This window comes from Rhinoderma darwinii, chromosome 3 (assembly GCF_050947455.1).
Source record: "Rhinoderma darwinii isolate aRhiDar2 chromosome 3, aRhiDar2.hap1, whole genome shotgun sequence".
Classification (NCBI taxonomy): domain Eukaryota; kingdom Metazoa; phylum Chordata; class Amphibia; order Anura; family Rhinodermatidae; genus Rhinoderma; species Rhinoderma darwinii.
Window position 1 is genome coordinate 338,522,396 of NC_134689.1, and position 17,834 is coordinate 338,540,229.

The following is a 17,834-nucleotide window of genomic DNA, read 5'->3' on the forward strand; positions in this document are numbered from 1 at the left end:
CACCTAGATGCCGCGGTCGCTTTTGACCGCGGCATCTAAGGGATTAATCTGCAGGATCAGATGCTAACTCCGGTCTTGGCCGTTACAGCAGGGTGTCAGCAGTTATGCACAGCTGACACCTGCTGGTGATGGTGCAGGGTCAGATTATGAGCCTGCTCCACCATTGTCACATACAGTTACACGATGTTCTACTAAGTCATTAGCTGCAACGATGTAACTATACGTGACATGGGAACACTATGATATATAATTTCTATTGCTATATTTAAGGTTGCCTCCACACCTCATCGTTGGACCTGACAGGGTCTGCAGAAAACACACTGGCAAGTTTCCATTCCCCCAACCGTCCTGTTAACCGGTAGATAACCTGTAAATTTGTTATTGCCATAATCATAACGACCCACATAAAAAGATATTATGTTATTTGTGGCCTCAAGGCTAAATATTACTACGTCCTCAAGGGATTAAAGCGCCCCTGAAGTTATGTCAGCCCCATTTACTGAAAGGCTATGTAAACCTTTAAAAGTGATTTTTTTTTTTTTTTTTTTTAAATAATAAAAATGTCAGTCAATCTGTTTTGTGCAACTTTCAAATTCTTTTTTTTATGAAAAAATATTTTTACTTTTTGATAGACCCCTGTTCTATATCCTGTATACAGAGCAGCTGTATCTTGCACTAAATCCTGTACCCGTCAGGTCCGCAGGACTGACGGGTTCAGTGAAAGCGGGGATCCACCTGTTATCCATCACATCATTGTTCATAACTTAGATGTGATAGATTACAGATGGATCCTGCATGCCGACCCACTGACACTGAACCAGTCAGAGAATACAGAGCAGCTGTATCTCAAAAAGTAAAAATAATTTTTAATAAAAACTAATTTGAAAGTTGCATCAAACACACTAACTGACATTCTCAAAAAAAAAAAAAAATCACTTTCAAATTCCGTATGGAATTTTGAGGTAGATTTTGATCTGCCTGCACACCGTTTGCCGTGGTTTTCGCGGCGCGTTTTGCCCGCGGTCATTGAGCGCCGCGGGCAAAAAACGCTGTGAAAAACGCTTTGTCTGCCTCCCATTGATGTCAATTGGAGGTCAGAGATGTAAACGCCCGAAGATAGGGCATGTCGCTTCTTTTTTCCGCGAGACGGTTTTTCCGCTCGCGGGAAAAAAACGCCTCCGCCTCCCATTGAAATCAATGGGAGGCATTTTCGGCCGCTTACTGGCGCGTTTTTTCCGACTTGGTTTCCGCGTCAAAAAAATTGTCAAAAGACTCTGTGTGAACTGGCCCTAGCTCTGCAGAAAAAATGCTGGAGAGACTGCAGTCCCTTCATTCTATAGATCCTGGGGGTCCAAACTGTTTATCCCCCACAGTAACCTCGAGTGATTCTCATAAAAACTCTACAATCTTTTGTACATCCATCTTTAGTTTTCTTCCAAGCCACCTGCAGCATATGAGGAGTAGTCTGCCAGTTTACCCCCGCTGACTTCTAGCACACTGAGTGACTACATTTAATAGGATTCTAAGGCTCTGTTCACATCACGTTTGTGATGTATTATATATACAAAATAACTCCTATAGCAATTCAAATAAGGGGCTAGATGCTATTGAAGTAAAGCCTACTCCCTAAGTAACAGGAAAGGCAACTCCCATATATATATTTATACAATGGAGGGGAAAAAGGAGCATGGAAGCCATATAGCAAAAATAAACAGCTTTAAATACCTCACAATTATCTCTTGGACTGTCCAATACTCTCCCCATATGTTATAGGTAGTCTGCCATATCGTGTTCACACCGGAACTGTATAGAGTCCTCCTGTCCTTTTTGTACCTTTTAAACACTTTGTATGTATGTCAATATGTGTTAATAAAGCTGTTTATTTTTACTATATGGCTTCCATGCTCCTTTTTCCCCTCCATTGTATAAACTTTTGTGATGTATGTTTAGGTTGTCCCATCAGAGGTAGCGCCTTTTAGATTGGAGTTGCCACGCCGATCAGCTGATCATAGCTGCTCTGGCTCCTGGCCACTTTGACAAACAGCTGATTTTGCCGGGGAAGCCGCAGCCAGCTAGACATTACATCTAGCAGCTATCATAAACGGACGGCTCAAATCCGCCAGAGCGTCTCTGTGTTCTGGCTCATAGAGGAGGATCCGGAGCGAGGGGACCGCACTCTAAGATATCAATATGCCCTGATATAGCATTTGGATAGGGGTCGTCTTCAAAAGACAACTACTTTAACAGGAAAGCTGAGCCGAGGAAGGGGCTAGGGGAGGGGTGGAGGGTGTTCTCTGCAGTGCAATAAGCAGAAGGGGCGACCTGGCTCTATTATTTCAGCTATAATGCAGAACTCCATAAATACCAACACCCTAATATAATATAATATCTTCACACCACACAAGTATTCTGATAATATCATGCAGGTCTATGGAAAGTGTACGACCCCTGATCTTACCACTAGAACTTCAGTGGATGACAAGCTGCCAACTATGGCCTCCTGCACTGCTTCAAAGGGATGAAGACCCAGGACATAAAACATCCAATGTCTACTTACAGATCTACAGGGCAAGCACAGGGGATACAGAACATGGCAGACTCAATGCTATTATATATTACATGGTCACATGTCACTATACGGTCCGCAATTGCGGTCTGGGCTCATTGAAATCAATGCCCATCTTGTGTGCATGGTCCGTGGCTGCGGACGGACTTCGGATGACACTTCGCGGCTCGTCTGTGCCGTAATCACGGATTGTGCACACCTCTACGGTTGTGTGCATGAGGCCTTAGTAGGAGTTGTTCAGATGGATGTTGATTTAGGTTGTAGTCTATTAGGAGCAGTCATGGCCGGCCTTAGCTATGTGCGACACGTGCGGTCGCACAGGGCGCCGGCCGCCATGCTGTAAGGGGGGGGCGCCAGTGGGTACGAGCAGAAGAGAGGAGAAATGTTCCTCCCTCTGCTCTGCTGCGTGAAGTGAGCGCTGATTGGAGGAGCAGCAGGTGCTTCTGTCTGCTCCACCAATCGGCACAGCCTGTACTTCAGTGTCACACACACTCAGCACCTCACGCAGCTCCTTCCTGCTGTGCTGCTGCCCCAGTGAAGACTCCTCCACGGAGCTCCAGAGTCAGGTAAGAAGAGCAGCAGCTTTAGGTTAATCTATGTTTATTTATGTGCTGTGTGAGGGAGGGGGAGAGAGGGGGCTTTATTTGATCTGTAACAGGATGTTTTGTTTTTTTTTAAAAGATCGATTTTGTGGGGGAGGGGAGGCTAGGTTAGAGGTACTTTGAGTGTGTATTTTTTACAGATCGATTTTGTGGGGGAGGGGACATTGCCCTAAATGCTATAGGAGTGCGGGGGGATTCTTTATACATGTATTTTGTGGGGAGGGGGACTTCTGTATAGTTTATTTTGTGGTGTAGGAGCTTATTATGAATCATGGGGGAGGGGAACTTAGCGTTATGTATGGGGAGAAAGGATTCTTTAGGGTACGGCCACACGGAGCGGCCCTCACACTGTCGCAACGCGGCCAACAACCGCGCTGGCACTATGTAGGAGCGGCTGTCCAATACCTTGTTAAGGGGTATTCCGGTTACATTAGAATGCGCACTGCCGCTCCATTCATTCTCTAAGGGAGCGCCGGAGATAGCCCAGTGCAGTGTTCGGCTTTTTCCGGCGCTCCCATAGAGAATGAATAGGAGGTAAGTTGTTGAAATTTGCAAAATCGTGCGTCCATAAAGGGTGTATTAATTCATGGCCGCACGTTAACGCGGGTAAACCGTCCCTTTATCTGCAAAATTGTGCGGCCATGAATTAATACACCCTTTATGGCTGCACGATTTTGCAAATTACAACAACTTACCTCCTATTCATTCTCTATGGGAGCGCCGGAAAAAGCAGAACACTGCACTGGGCTATCTCCGGCGCTCCCATAGAGAATGAATGGAGCGGCAGTGCGCATGAGCGTGTAACCGGAATACGTGCGGCCACTAACAGGCTGTTTGACAGCCGCACTGAACATGGTGCCGGCGTGGTTGTTAGCTGCGTTGCGACCACCGCTCCGTGTGGCCTTACCCTTAGGCTGGATTCACACGAGCGTGTGCCTTTTGCGCACGCAAAAAACACGGCGTTTTGCCTGCGCAAATGCATTTGACCGCTCCGTGCGGCAGCAGCGTATGATGCGCGGCTGTGTGCTTTTTGCGCAGCCGCCATCATTATGACACTCCATTTAGATATTTGTAAACAAAAAAGCACGTGGTGCTTTTCTGTTTTCATTCATCCTTTTGACAGCTGTTTTGCGCGAATCACGCTGTTCGCATGGAAGTGCTTCCGTGTGGCATGCATGGTTTTCACGTGATGCGCAAAAAACGCTCAAAGAACAGACATGTCATGACTTTTACGCAGCGGACTCACGCAGCATAAAAATCACGCACATGTCTGCACGGCCCCATAGACTAATATAGGTCCGTGCAACGCGCATGAAAATCACGCGCGTTGCACGGACGTATATCCCGTTCGTCTGAATAAGCCATTAGAGATAATATTTGTGGGGAGAGCAACTTGATTATAAGGGTAGGAACACACAGGGCGGATACGTAAAACCACACAGTGTATACATCCTGAGAACCGCAGGGAATTTCACCTGAAAAACAGCACCAAATTTTGGTGCAGTTTTTTGGGTGGAAAGACTGCAGAAATAAATTTTAAAAAAAGCTAATAGTCCCAGCCGTAGTCCCTCTCCCTCTCTGAGCGTAGCCCGGCCTCCTGCGATGACGCTGTCGTCCATGTGACCGCTGCAGCCTTTGATTGGCTGCAGCTGTCACATGGGATGCATCGTCATCCCTGGAGGCGGGGCTATGCTCAGAACAGAATACGCATCGCTATGACTACGTCTGAGTGTATTACCTTTTTTTTTCTCATTAGAGATTAACGATAAGCAAAGTTTTTATCATTGATCTTCCCCTTTAAGGGTATGTGCACACACACTAATTACGTCCGTAATTGACGGACGTATTTCGGCCGCAAGTACCGGACCGAACTCAGTGCAGGGAGCCGGGCTCCTAGCATCATAGTTATGTACGATGCTAGGAGTCCCTGCCTCTCTGCAGGACAACTGTCCCGTACTGTAATCATGTTTTCAGTACGGGACAGTAGTTCCATGGAGAGGCAGGGACTCCTAGCATCGTACATAACTATGATGCTAGGAGCCCGGCTCCCTGCACTGAGTTCGGTCCGGTACTTGCGGCCGAAATACGTCCGTCAATTACGGACGTAATTAGTGTGTGTGCACATACCCTAACACTGACCAAATATCATTATAATTGGTCAGAAACTGGCGAATCATGATGATAATTGGCTCAACTAAATAGGCCTTTAATGGGGGTATATTCAGGCTTAGTGCCTAGGGCAGCGTGAGCTGTAAATACGGCCCTGCTAAAGACGCAGATACTATTCAACACTATAGCGGAGCAGGGAGGTATCTCCCTGCTCTGCGATCTACTAGGCTGGTGGTTCCCAACATGAGGTTCCCATGAGAGCCCTCCAGGGGTGCCGCGACACTCCTCTGGACAACTGCCACGGACGTGCTTTCTCTCCTCCTCCTCCTCATAGCGCGAAGTAGATGTGAGGAGGAGGAGGAGATTTTTTTGCAGAACCCCTGTAGATGGCACCCCCAGACTAAATGGACAGAGACGTCAGGGGCTTCTCCTGGAGTGGAATCCCCGGTCACAGCGTCTGCAACGCTGTGGACAGGGATTCCGCTTCAGGAGTTAGTTGCCCGATGTCACTGTTCATATATGGACAAAGACATCAAGCACTCCGTCAAGGAGCGAAATCCCCAGCCACAGGGAGCTACAGTGGCGCTATCTACAGGAAGGGAGTGCTACCTACAAGGGGGCTGTGCGGCAAGGGGGGGATTTGTGGCACTACTTACTAGGGATGCACAATGCATCGAAACTTCGATACTGTGCATCCCCAAATGGTTTGAGCCACACCGGTAAGTATAGTAATACATGACTGTATATGAGCGGGGCTGCGGCTGTGTAATACAGTCACTGCCCCGCTCCTGAGTCCTGACAAGTGCACACTGTCAGGATGATGCGATGCGGCCAGTGCTGCACTAATGAGCGGCGGCACTGAAAACAGAAAATGGCGGCAGCACTGCAAAACACCCCCATGTTCTGTCTTCGGTGTCTGCGCTGCCGCTCATTAGTGCAGCGCCGGCCGCATTACCTCATGCTGACCGCGCACGCACGTCTGTCAGGAGCGGGGCAATGACTATATTACACAGCCGCAGCCCCGCTCTATAACGGCGGAGATCAGAGAAACCGCTCATCTCCGCCGCTATTCTCCTGAATGCTGCGATCATAGCTGACTGCAGCATTCCGGGGAAAGTGAGGAGGGGGATGCCCCTTGGATCGCGTCACAGGGAATTCCTGTGACGCGATTGAGGGCCATACCATATATGGGCAGCCAGCCCAGGGTCTATTGAAGGACCCCAGGGCTGTCTTACCATATTTCCTGTTGTTAGGGCATACTTAGGTATGTCCTAACAACTGCCTGTGTACTATACATACACCGGCTAATGTACTGACATATATCTGATATATGCCAGTATATTAAAGTTTAAAAATAAAGTAAAAACATAAAGTAATGTTAAATTTAAAAAAAATACACATACACCTTTTTTTTACAATAAACCTTAAAATAAGTCTGAATATATAAAATATACACACATTCAGTATTGGCGCGGCCGTAATAACCTGCGCAACTATTTTTTTGCGTCATTTATGATGTGTACGCTGTAAAAAAAAATAAAAAAAAACTTCTTTCACTTATTAATGTGAGGCGCGAGGTGTGATGCTGAATTTAACCTCCATGTGCCTCACATTAATAGTAATTAACCCCATCATGTACCTCACACATTAACCCATTATGACTGAGAAACGTGATGGGGTTAATTACTATTAATGTGCGGCAAATGGAGGTTAAATTCAGCATCACACCTCGCACCTCACATCAGAAAATGGGAGAACTTTTTTTTATTATTGTTGGCAAAGTATCGTTTTGGTATCGAAATTGCAATACTACACGAAGTATCGGTATTGAAGTCCAAATTCAGGTGTCGTGACATCCCTACTACCTACAAAGGGGCTGTGTGGCATGACCTACAGGGGGCTGTGTGGCACGAACTACAAGGGGGCTGTGTGGCACGAACTACAAGGGGGCTGTGTGGCACTACCTACAAGGGGGCTGTGTGGCACTACCTACAAGAGGGCTGTGTGGCACTACCTACAAGGGGGCTGTGTGGCACGACCTACAAGGGGGCTGTGTGGCATGACCTACAAGGGGCTGTGTGGTACTATCTACAGGGGGCATCTGTGAGTGGCGGGCTGATGGTCATTTTACTGTGAGTGGACGGGCTGATGGTCATTTTACTGTGAGTGGACGGGCTGATGGTCATTTTACTGTGAGTGGGGGGCTGATGGTAGTTTTACTGTGAGTGGGGGGCTGATGGTCGTTTTACTGTGAGTGGGGGGCTGATGGTCATTTTACTGTGAGTGGGGGGCTGATGGTCATTTTACTGTGAGTGGGGGCTGATGGTAGTTTTACTGTGAGTGGACGGGCTGATGGTCATTTTACTGTGAGTGGACGGGCTGATGGTCATTTTACTGTGAGCGGACGGGCTGATGGTCATTTTAGGGTATGTTCACACGGCAGCGTCCATTACGGCTGAAATTACGGAGCTGTTTTCAGGAGAAAACGGCTCTGGAATTTCAGACGTAATGGCATGTGCAGGCGCTATTCGCTGCGTCCATTACGGACGTAATTGGAGCTGTTTTTCTATGGAGTCAAGGGAAAACGGCTCCAATTACGTCTCAAGAAGTGACAGGCTTTTCTTTGACGCGGGCGTCTCTTTTACGCGCCGTCTTTTGACAGCAGCGCGTAAAAACATGACCGTCGGCACAGAATATCGTAAGACCCATTCAAATGAATGGGCAGATCTTTGCCGACGCATTTGATCCGCATTTTCGGACGTAATTCGGGGCTAAAACGCCCGAATTACGTCCGTAAATAGTGTGTATGAACCCAGCCTTACTGTGAGTGGAGGGCTGATGGTCATTTTACTGTGAGTGGGGGGGGGGCTGATGGTCTTCAAGTGGTTTCCACCTCTGACCTCCAATTGAAATTAATAGTAGGAAGAAAATAGCTTTGGCGCTCTTTTGGAGCTTTTTTTGCTGCGTCTTTTGCATTCGCTTCAACGGCTTAAAAAAAACCGCTAAAAAAACCCCATCAAATAATGCTGTCAATTCAAAAGCAGATTTTTTCTGCCTTACAAAAAAACGCTGTGTGAACATACCCTAAGAATGTAGTGCTTATTTTTAGCTATTTTCTGTCTTTCTCTAAACAATTTTTGGTAGGGGGGCCCTGAGGATTCTTTTTTTTTCCAGGGGTGGCTCAAGTCCGAAAAGGTTGGAAAACTCTGTAACAGGCTACAGAGGCGCCTGCAGCCTATGAGGCGCAGGGACAGGATCCCTGCGCAGTCGGCGTGATGACATCTCTGGATCAAGCCGGCCTACGCAAGGATCCTGTCAGGTGGAGGTGGGGGGCAGTATGGCACTGTCTACAAGGGGGAGGTGGGGGCTGTATGTCACTTTCTACAATGGGGAGGTGGGTTCTGTATGACACTGTCTACAAGGGGGCGGTGGGGGGCACTGTGTACAAGAGGGAGGTGGGGCTGTATGACACTACAAGGGGCAGATGGGGGGCTGAATGGCACTACAAGGGGCAGATGGGGGCTGTATGACACTACAAGGGGCAGATGGCGGCTGTATGGCACTGTCTACAAGGGGCAGATGGGGGCTGTATGACACTACAAGGGGCAGATCGGGGCTGTATGACACTACAAGGGGCAGATGGGGGCTGTATGGCACTACAAGGGGCAGATGGGGGCTGTATGGCACTGTCTACAAGGAGGAGGTGGGGGATTATGGCACTGTCTACAGGGAGGCTGTTCGGCACAATCTACAGGGGGCACTTTCTACTAGGGGGGCTGTGGGGGCATTATACTCTGTGGAGGACATCATACTGTGTAGGGGCACTACAGGGGGCAATATAATGTGTGTGGCACTTAGGGGGCATAACACTGTGTGGGCACAATTAGAGGACAAAATACTGTGTCCTTGAAGGCGTTATAATATATTACATTATTAAATATTATTATTATACTGTGTGTGGGGCACTAAAGGGGCATTACACTGTGTGGGGGCACTATATAGGGCATTATACTGTGGGGAGGAATTATGCTTTTTTATGGGGCATTTTTTATAATGGCGTGGGGCGCCGAAAGATAATTTCGCACGGGGCGCCATCTACCCTAAGGCCGGCCCTGGGAGCAGTAATTGTAACAATAGGTTTACATTATTCTGAATTCTTACCTTTCCAAAACTACCCCGGCCGAGCACTTGATGGAACGTTAATCTCTTGATGTTATCAGAGATTGTGCTGCCGGGGTAGGACCGCCCAGCACCGCTGTCTCCTAGAAAAAAGAGAAAATGGAGACATTAAGAATAAAGAAAATTAACTCCACATTATTCACAATGAACAGGATTTTATTTATCTAAGCAGAGATTTATGATTTGGACAGGTTGGGGACATGCAGATACCTAGAATTATATTATTACTGATATAGAAGCATTGAGGATCTCTGTAAAATAAACAGATTGTGTTTTTAGGACAATACTGAGAAATGGAGGATAAATAATACACAAGGACAGTAATATAATACCTTCTAATGATGAGGACGCATTCTTTATATCACAGCTCTTTTACTTTGCATTAAAATTTAAAGTGGTTGTCTCATGAAGACAACCCTATCCATATGCCCTATTAGAGTATATGGACGTCATAGAGGGGTGTCTCATGAAGACAACCCTATCCATATGCCCTATTAGAGTATATGGACGTCATAGAGGGGCGTCCTCTGCTTGGGACCCCCTTTGAGCTGAAGTGGCTCCTTCGCTGGCAGACTCGAAAAAATCCATGTATTACATAGACAGATATTCATCTGAAGAGCTGCCATGTGATACTACGTTTCCCCTGCGGCTAACGCTGTAGAAGAAATGCTTGGATGGCTGTGGTCTAACCTACAAAAATCAGCTGATTGCCAGGGGTGCCGGGAGCCAGACCGATCACCTAATCCAAAATTAAAGGGGTTGTCTGTGGTGAGACAACCCTTTTAACTTCACATGCAGTGGATTTGCGGCGGGTTATCACTGCAGATTCCCCGCTAAAAGTTTTACAAACCGCCATCCTCAGGCTGCATGGACAAATATGCAACATGCAGTTTAACCCTTTCCCGTGGCTATCCTGTAGATTTACGTCGGGAAAGGGTATTTAAACATGGCACCTGCTTAGAAGTCGAGCCGGCGCAATAACCATTGGTCTCTGCTGTGTTACACAGCAGGGACCCAGCGGCAATGCTTGCGATCAGAGACATCTCTGATCGCAAGCATTTAACCCCTCAGATGCCAATGTCAGATGTGACCACTGGCATCTGAGGGGTTTTCACTTTCAGTTTCACTTTACCGGCGGTCGCCGGCTCCTGCACGGCAAGATTGCGTGAGCCGGTGTATTCCTCTAGCAGCTGAGAGCCTTCTGAACGCACCCAGCCCTGCTATAGGAAGATTGCTATTAAGACCTGCCTGTGGTAGGTCTCAATAGCAATGTACTGATTTTCCCATAGACTGCATCCCAATACTGTGATATTGCAGTCTATGGCATAAGCAATCTAATGATCGCAGGTTCAAGCCCCCTAGGGGGCTAAAAAATAGTAATAAAAAGTTTTTCAAAATAGTTAAAAAAAATTATAAAAATTCACCCCCCTTTCCCTAGATCACATATAAAAATAAATAAACAATAATAAACATAAACACATTAGGAATCCGAATCTGAAAATGCCTGAACTATAAAAATATAAAAATGTTTATCCAATACGGTGAACATCGTAGCTGGAAATAAGATCAAAATGGCCGAATCACGTTTTTTTTGCCACTTCAACACCCCAAAATAATTGAGTAAAAAGTTATCTAAATGCCAAACCTTCACCAAAATTATATAAATAAAAACGACATATTTACCTGTAGAAAAATATGTCCTACACAGCTCTATACACAGAAATGTAAAAAGTTACGAGGATCACAAATGCAAAACATTTTTTCTTTCTTTCAAACTTTTAGATTTTTTTAAAGGTATTAAAACATAATAAAAACTATTTAAATTTGGTATCACCGTGATCGTACTGACCCGCAGAATAAAGGTAATGTGACATTTTCACCGTACAGTGAACACTATAATGACAAAATCCATAAGACAATGGCAGAACTGCTGTTTTTTTTCCAATTCCACAATTCTGAATTTTTTTCCAGCTTCCCAGTACATCACACATAATATTAAAAAGTGCCATTAGAAAGTACATTTTGTCCCGTAAAAATTAAGCCCTCATATGACTGTGTCAACGAAACAATAAAAAAGTTATGGCTTTTTGAAGGCGGAGATAAAACCAAAAGCATAAAAATGAAAATTTGTCTGGTCTTAAAAGGGTTAAAATGGTTTTCCAAGGCTAGAAAGACTGGTTAGCCATGACTATTTTTTTATGCCATGGCTTAATGTGAATAGAGAATTTATTAGGGAATGCTGCCATGTGTGGATGATCCCTATACACCTATAATATCTAGTGGCTTCACTATTGGTGAAGACCACCAGAAGATTTTGTGTCTTTTCTTCTGAATACCCTTGTGAGTTTTCTATTTAATACATTTAGCAGTTACAGATTTTGTTACATAGTGTAACTATACACTGAAGATGTAACTGTCTACAATATAAGGACATGGACTGGGACAATAGGTGGAGAATCCTCTGCTCCCAGTTTCTTGTCCATTTTATAAACCACATCCACCAAATATAAGATATAAAAGGGTTTTTGGTATTTCCCATTGTACAGTGGGAAAGTTTTGCATTGATTTGGAATAATGTTGTGTCGCTTTTGGCTATGAGTAAAAGTGCAGTAAAATAGCTTTATGTTGGAGTTAGAGATACTTGTATATGTGAATCTATAGGTCTTCATGTTGTCTGTGTCACCCTGATCTATATTTCTCTACCTGTTCCCCTGGTGTCCTCCTTCCTTTCCTCTTCTTTCTTGATTGCAGAGTTCTCTTCTTCACTTGAGTCCAAGATTAGGATCTTCTCCTCTTCTCCATGCCCTTCTTCTTCCTGGTCTTGAAGATCTATCTTCTTCTGCCAGATGATCTTCTGTCCTGAGCCAATTCTCCTCTTCCTCCCCTGGCTCTTCTTCATTGATGTCTTCTCATCTTCCAATGAGTCAACGACATCTCTTCTCCTCTTCCCTCCTCGTCTTCCAATCTCCTCTTTCTCCATTTTTGATTGCTGCTCCATAAAGCTGCTGCACATCCACAGTCTGCGCCAACTGTCACCTGTTCTGCCAACAGCCGTTCAAATCTCAAGATTCAAATTGCCCGCATGCCACTGGTCATGTGATTAATAATTGACCAAACATATATTCTATATAGATACATATACAGCACCATCACTTCTTTTCTATGAGAATTATAATCATTCTTCATTTATTACTATAAACTCCAATGGCTTTAATTTCATATATTTTATCCATTCTGTCAACTTTTATTTCATTACTGACAGGGAAAAGTAAGTTGCAGGGACAGGGCATGTTGTTTGGGTGTCCAAGGCAGAGATCATAAATTGGGCTTTCCTTCTTTTTATTTTATTTTTTTAAACTCGTTTTATTAAGAACTGTTAGGGTATGTTCACACGAGGTCATTACGTCCGTAATTGACGGACGTATTTCGGCCGCAAGTACCGGACCGAACACAGTGCAGGGAGCCGGGCTCCTAGCATCATAGTGATGTGCGACGCTAGGAGTCCCTGCCTCGTTGCCGGACAACTGTCTCGTACTGAAAACATGATTACAGTACGGGACAGTAGTTCCACGGAGAGGCAGGGACTCCTAGAATCGTACATAAGTATGATGCTAGGAGCCCGGCTCCCTGCACTGTGTTCGGTCCGGTACTTGCGGCCGAAATACGTCCGTCAATTACGGACGTAATGACCTCGTGTGAACATACCCTTACAGTAACAAGTATAAAAACAGTCACACATTGCTAATTACAATATATGGCATATTAGATCAAGGATATGTACAAATAGCAAGTCAAGTAATGAGTACATATAAAGCATTACAAACAGATGATTTCCCATTAATAATGGCGCTTAGACTGGTTTGCTAGGACGTATGTATAACAGTTCAACAAAAAGACAAAAACCAAAAACAGATATACAGGAAAACAAAACAACCTAGGACCCATGTTACCCATGAGCAACTGATAAATCTGGTGCAGCCAGTCCATGGAGATACATAATAAAAGTTTGTGGGTCACCTATATTCCTATCTCACAGTATCTGGTGAACCAGCGGCGGGGTTGACTGTCAGAGGGGAGTTATTTCAAATATCCCAGACCTTAGAAAATTTAGTACTACAACCACGATTTAGAAATACAACTTTCTCAAAAGGTATTACAGAATTTACCAATCCCTTCCAATAACCAATGGATGGAGGTCGATCATTCATCCAATGTTGTGCTATGGTTTTCCGTGCTAGAAATAGAGTTTCTCTCAAGAAAATACTAGTGTGGTGATTCCATGTCTCCCCATCCAGTATACCAAACAAACATATCTTAGGACATAAAGGGATGCCTACATGTAATAAGGACGATAACAGGGATAGTATATAGTTCCAGAAGTCCCTTATGACAGTGCATGACCATATCATATGCCAAAAATCTGCCTCCGGAACATGGCATCTCAGACACTCTGAAGAAGGCAAACGTCCCATTTTGTATATCCTAACCGGGGTCAGATATGCCTGGTGTATTATATATAACTGGATCATTTTATTGTTTGCGGATGGGGAAACATGAAGATGAGACTCCAAAATATCATCCCACTCATCTGTCTGGATGGTAGGAATCCATTGTTTCCATCTACTCTCTATAGCAAGTGGAGTGGAATTCACCGTGACGGATAACAAATGGGTATATAGAGCGGATATCAGGCCTCGTGGACCCTGGGAGTTAAGAATCCCTATCAGTGGAAAGGAAGAGATTGTTAAGTTATTTCTCAAGTGATGGAATTGGGTTTGTAGAATATGTCCGGTCTGTAGATACCTATGAAAATGGGTGCGTGGTATGTCAGACCTAGTCTGCAACTGAGTGAATGAAAGTAGGACATTATCCTCATATAGGTCCCCTATAGTTCCAATAGCTGGAGATAATGGGCTTTCCTTCTTGATACATATAGCTTAGTTAGTAGCTTGTTATTATCATTACTGTTATTGCATGAAACAATAGCAGTAATTCCTGATGTCCAATCATACTGATGTTTATAACATATGATTTATAATTTTCTACTGGAGAATCATTCAGATTTGAACAAATTATTTGTGTGTACATGTATGTTTTCCACTTATAAAAGCATGTATCAATGACACACTCTGGAGTGCCCAAATAAAGGCCACATTAAACGCTATTCAGCACCTGTATAAGACTGCCATACAGTGCCCAAATAATAGCACCTTATACCACTAGTGACATTCAGAGCATTCAGTGCTCACATAATAGTTCTATACTGCCCCAAAATAATAACAATACCATATTGTAAATTGTAAAAAAAAAAGTACTGCCATTGTATGCCCAAAACCGCTCCATACTATGCCATAAACCATAAAGGCATGAATATTAGTGTTATATAGGCCACATCTTATTTCCAAATAAATTACAAGTCATAATCCAGACTTCGCTGAAGTTAAATATGCCACATTTATTAAAAGTCACATGCATCTTTGGCTGCCCGTGCGCAAGGAGTTAAAGTCTATGCCAGCTATGAGTAGGCATACATTTGCGCTAAGAGTTACGCAAATTTCTAGCGTTAATTATTGTTAATCTATCGTGCCCCCTTCTGACTAACTCCGCCCACTTCTTTCACCACTTTTGAAAAGTATCGAGAGAGGTAAAGTGTGGCAAAAGTGGCGTTAAGCCATTAATAGGCACCCACCATAGTTTCTAGCCCTCTGCAGGAGTTTGGTAGAACTCATACTTTATTGGCAGTAGGTAAATTCCATAACATCATAAGCTTTCTGACGTGTTTCAGCCAGACTTCTGTGAATTCATGGAACCTACATATTGTATTACCCATCAATTGTGAGTCTAATGTCCCTGTGGACCTGTGATTACTATACACCAAGGTGGGGAGCTGACCTGCTACATCTGTTTACTAGTGGCCACAAACAAGTCCAATACTAAGACCAAATAATACCAACATACAGTGCCCAAATAGTAGTGTCATACAGCTAGAGATACAGGACAAAAAGAAATTGAGGCAGCACTACCAAATATTTGAATGAAGATCCTTTTATTCCACGTGTGTGCAACGTTTCAGCTCGGTGTGAGCCTTTCTCATGCTTGAGAAAGACTCACACCGAGCTGAAACGTTGCACACACGTGGAATAAAGGGATCTTCATTCAAATATTTGGTAGTGCTGCCTCAATTTCTTTTTGTCCTGATTGAGGGGTCACTCTTGGACTGTGACCTAGGAGGCGTGCACCCGTTTTAAAAATTGTCTTGTGCTGCTGATCTGCATCTATCTACAGCTAGAGATACAGATACAATGACAAGTGGTGGCTGGCATCACATCCAGGCATGCATATTAAGGAGTTACTAGTCATCTGCCTATGCTTTTTTTTATCCTTTCGCCATTTACTCCGAGATCTATCTAAAATGAAAAGACAGTAAACTGCACCAAAACTGCACTGTGGGAATGATGCCTTCTTTAAAAAAAGAAACAGAAAATGAACTTTTTAGGGCATGGCCAGACGTGGCGTTGTTCTGCAGACACTGTCCGCATCAATGCCGCACATAATCTGCGTTGCAGATTCTGTTGCGGCTTTGCCTAATATATGCATTAAATTGATGCGGATTAGCCATTGCGTATTCAGGTGAAAGTACTTCCCTTCTCTCTATCAGTGCAGGATAGAGAGAAGGGGCAGACCTTTCCCTAGTAAAAGTAAAAGAAATTCATACTTACCGGCCGTTGTCTTGGTGACGCGTCCCTCTTTCGACATCCAGCCCGACCTCCCTGGATGACGCGGCAGTCCATGTCACCGCTGCAGCCTGTGATTGGCCTGTGATTGGCTGCAGCCGTCACATGGACTGAAACGTCATCCCGGGAGGTCGGACTGGAGGAAGAAGCCGAGAGTTCTCGGTAAGTATGAACTTCTATTTTTTTTACACGTTGATCTATATTGTGATCGGAAGTCACTGTCCAGGGTGCTGAAACAGTTACTGACGATCGTTTAACTCTTTCAGCACCCTGGACAGTGACTATCTCCTGAAGTCGCCTAGCAACGCTCCCGTAATTACGGGAGCCCCATAGACTTTGGGCTGTTATGGGCGTTTTTACATTCGTGTGCATGGGGCCTCAGTCTGACTATAGTATTATAACCTATATATATATTTACTAAGCCAATATATCATACTCAAGATATCACATATCCATATTCATTAAACCAAAAAAGAAAAAATCTTGATATAATATTATTTTATAAAAATATTTTTATTTATTATAATTCATAGTTTATTATACATAAATACAAAAATAAAGATACAAAAAATAACCCCCCTCCCAAGTATATACTATAGACAATTAAAACATCATAAAATATATGCCAGGTGTAGTCTGATGAATATTCAAAAAGATAGTAAATATAATAATATCAATAAGAGGTCCTCATACAGCAAAGCATGTACCCTACAAATAGATAGGAAAACGAATATATGTATATACATGCAATAGCAGCATCAGACCACCAAGGGACTGATGTGAATAATACTCAATGACAGGTCACTCCAGTCGCAAAAGTGCAATGATGTGGGTAAAACATGGAGCACTGAGTCAATAGAAGGAGATCAACTACAAAAGGTATTGGAATTTGACTATACCTGCAGAGGACATGGTGGAGGAAAATGTACACCTGGATACCGAGCACCTCGACGCGCGTTTCGCAACCTTCGTCCTCCTGACGAATACCAATACCTTTTGTAGTTGATCTCCTTCTATTGACTCAGTGCTCCATGTTTTACCCACATCATTGCACTTTTGCGACTGGAGTGACCTGTCATTGAGTATTATTCACATCAGTCCCTTGGTGGTCTGATGCTGCTATTGCATGTATATACATATATTCGTTTTCCTATCTATTTGTAGGGTACATGCTTTGCTGTATGAGGACCTCTTATTGATATTATTATATTTACTATCTTTTTGAATATTCATCAGACTACACCTGGCATATATTTTATGATGTTTTAATTGTCTATAGTATATACTTGGGAGGGGGGTTATTTTTTGTATCTTTATTTTTGTATTTATGTATAATAAACTATGAATTATAATAAATAAAAATATTTTTATAAAATAATATTATATCAAGATTTTTTCTTTTTTGGTTTAATCAGTCTGACTATAGACCTAGAAATACATAAGTCCAGCCAGAATGAAGAAATATCATGTTCGTAAAACCAATACGCTCCGCAGCACACATAACATCTGCAGATTTCATTGCGGAATTTAGAATCTCCATTGAAGTCAATGAAGAAATTCCACAATGAGTCCGCAACAAGTCCGCTACACGTCCGCAACAGCCAGTGAATTCTGCAGACACCAAATTCCGCACCGCAGCCTATG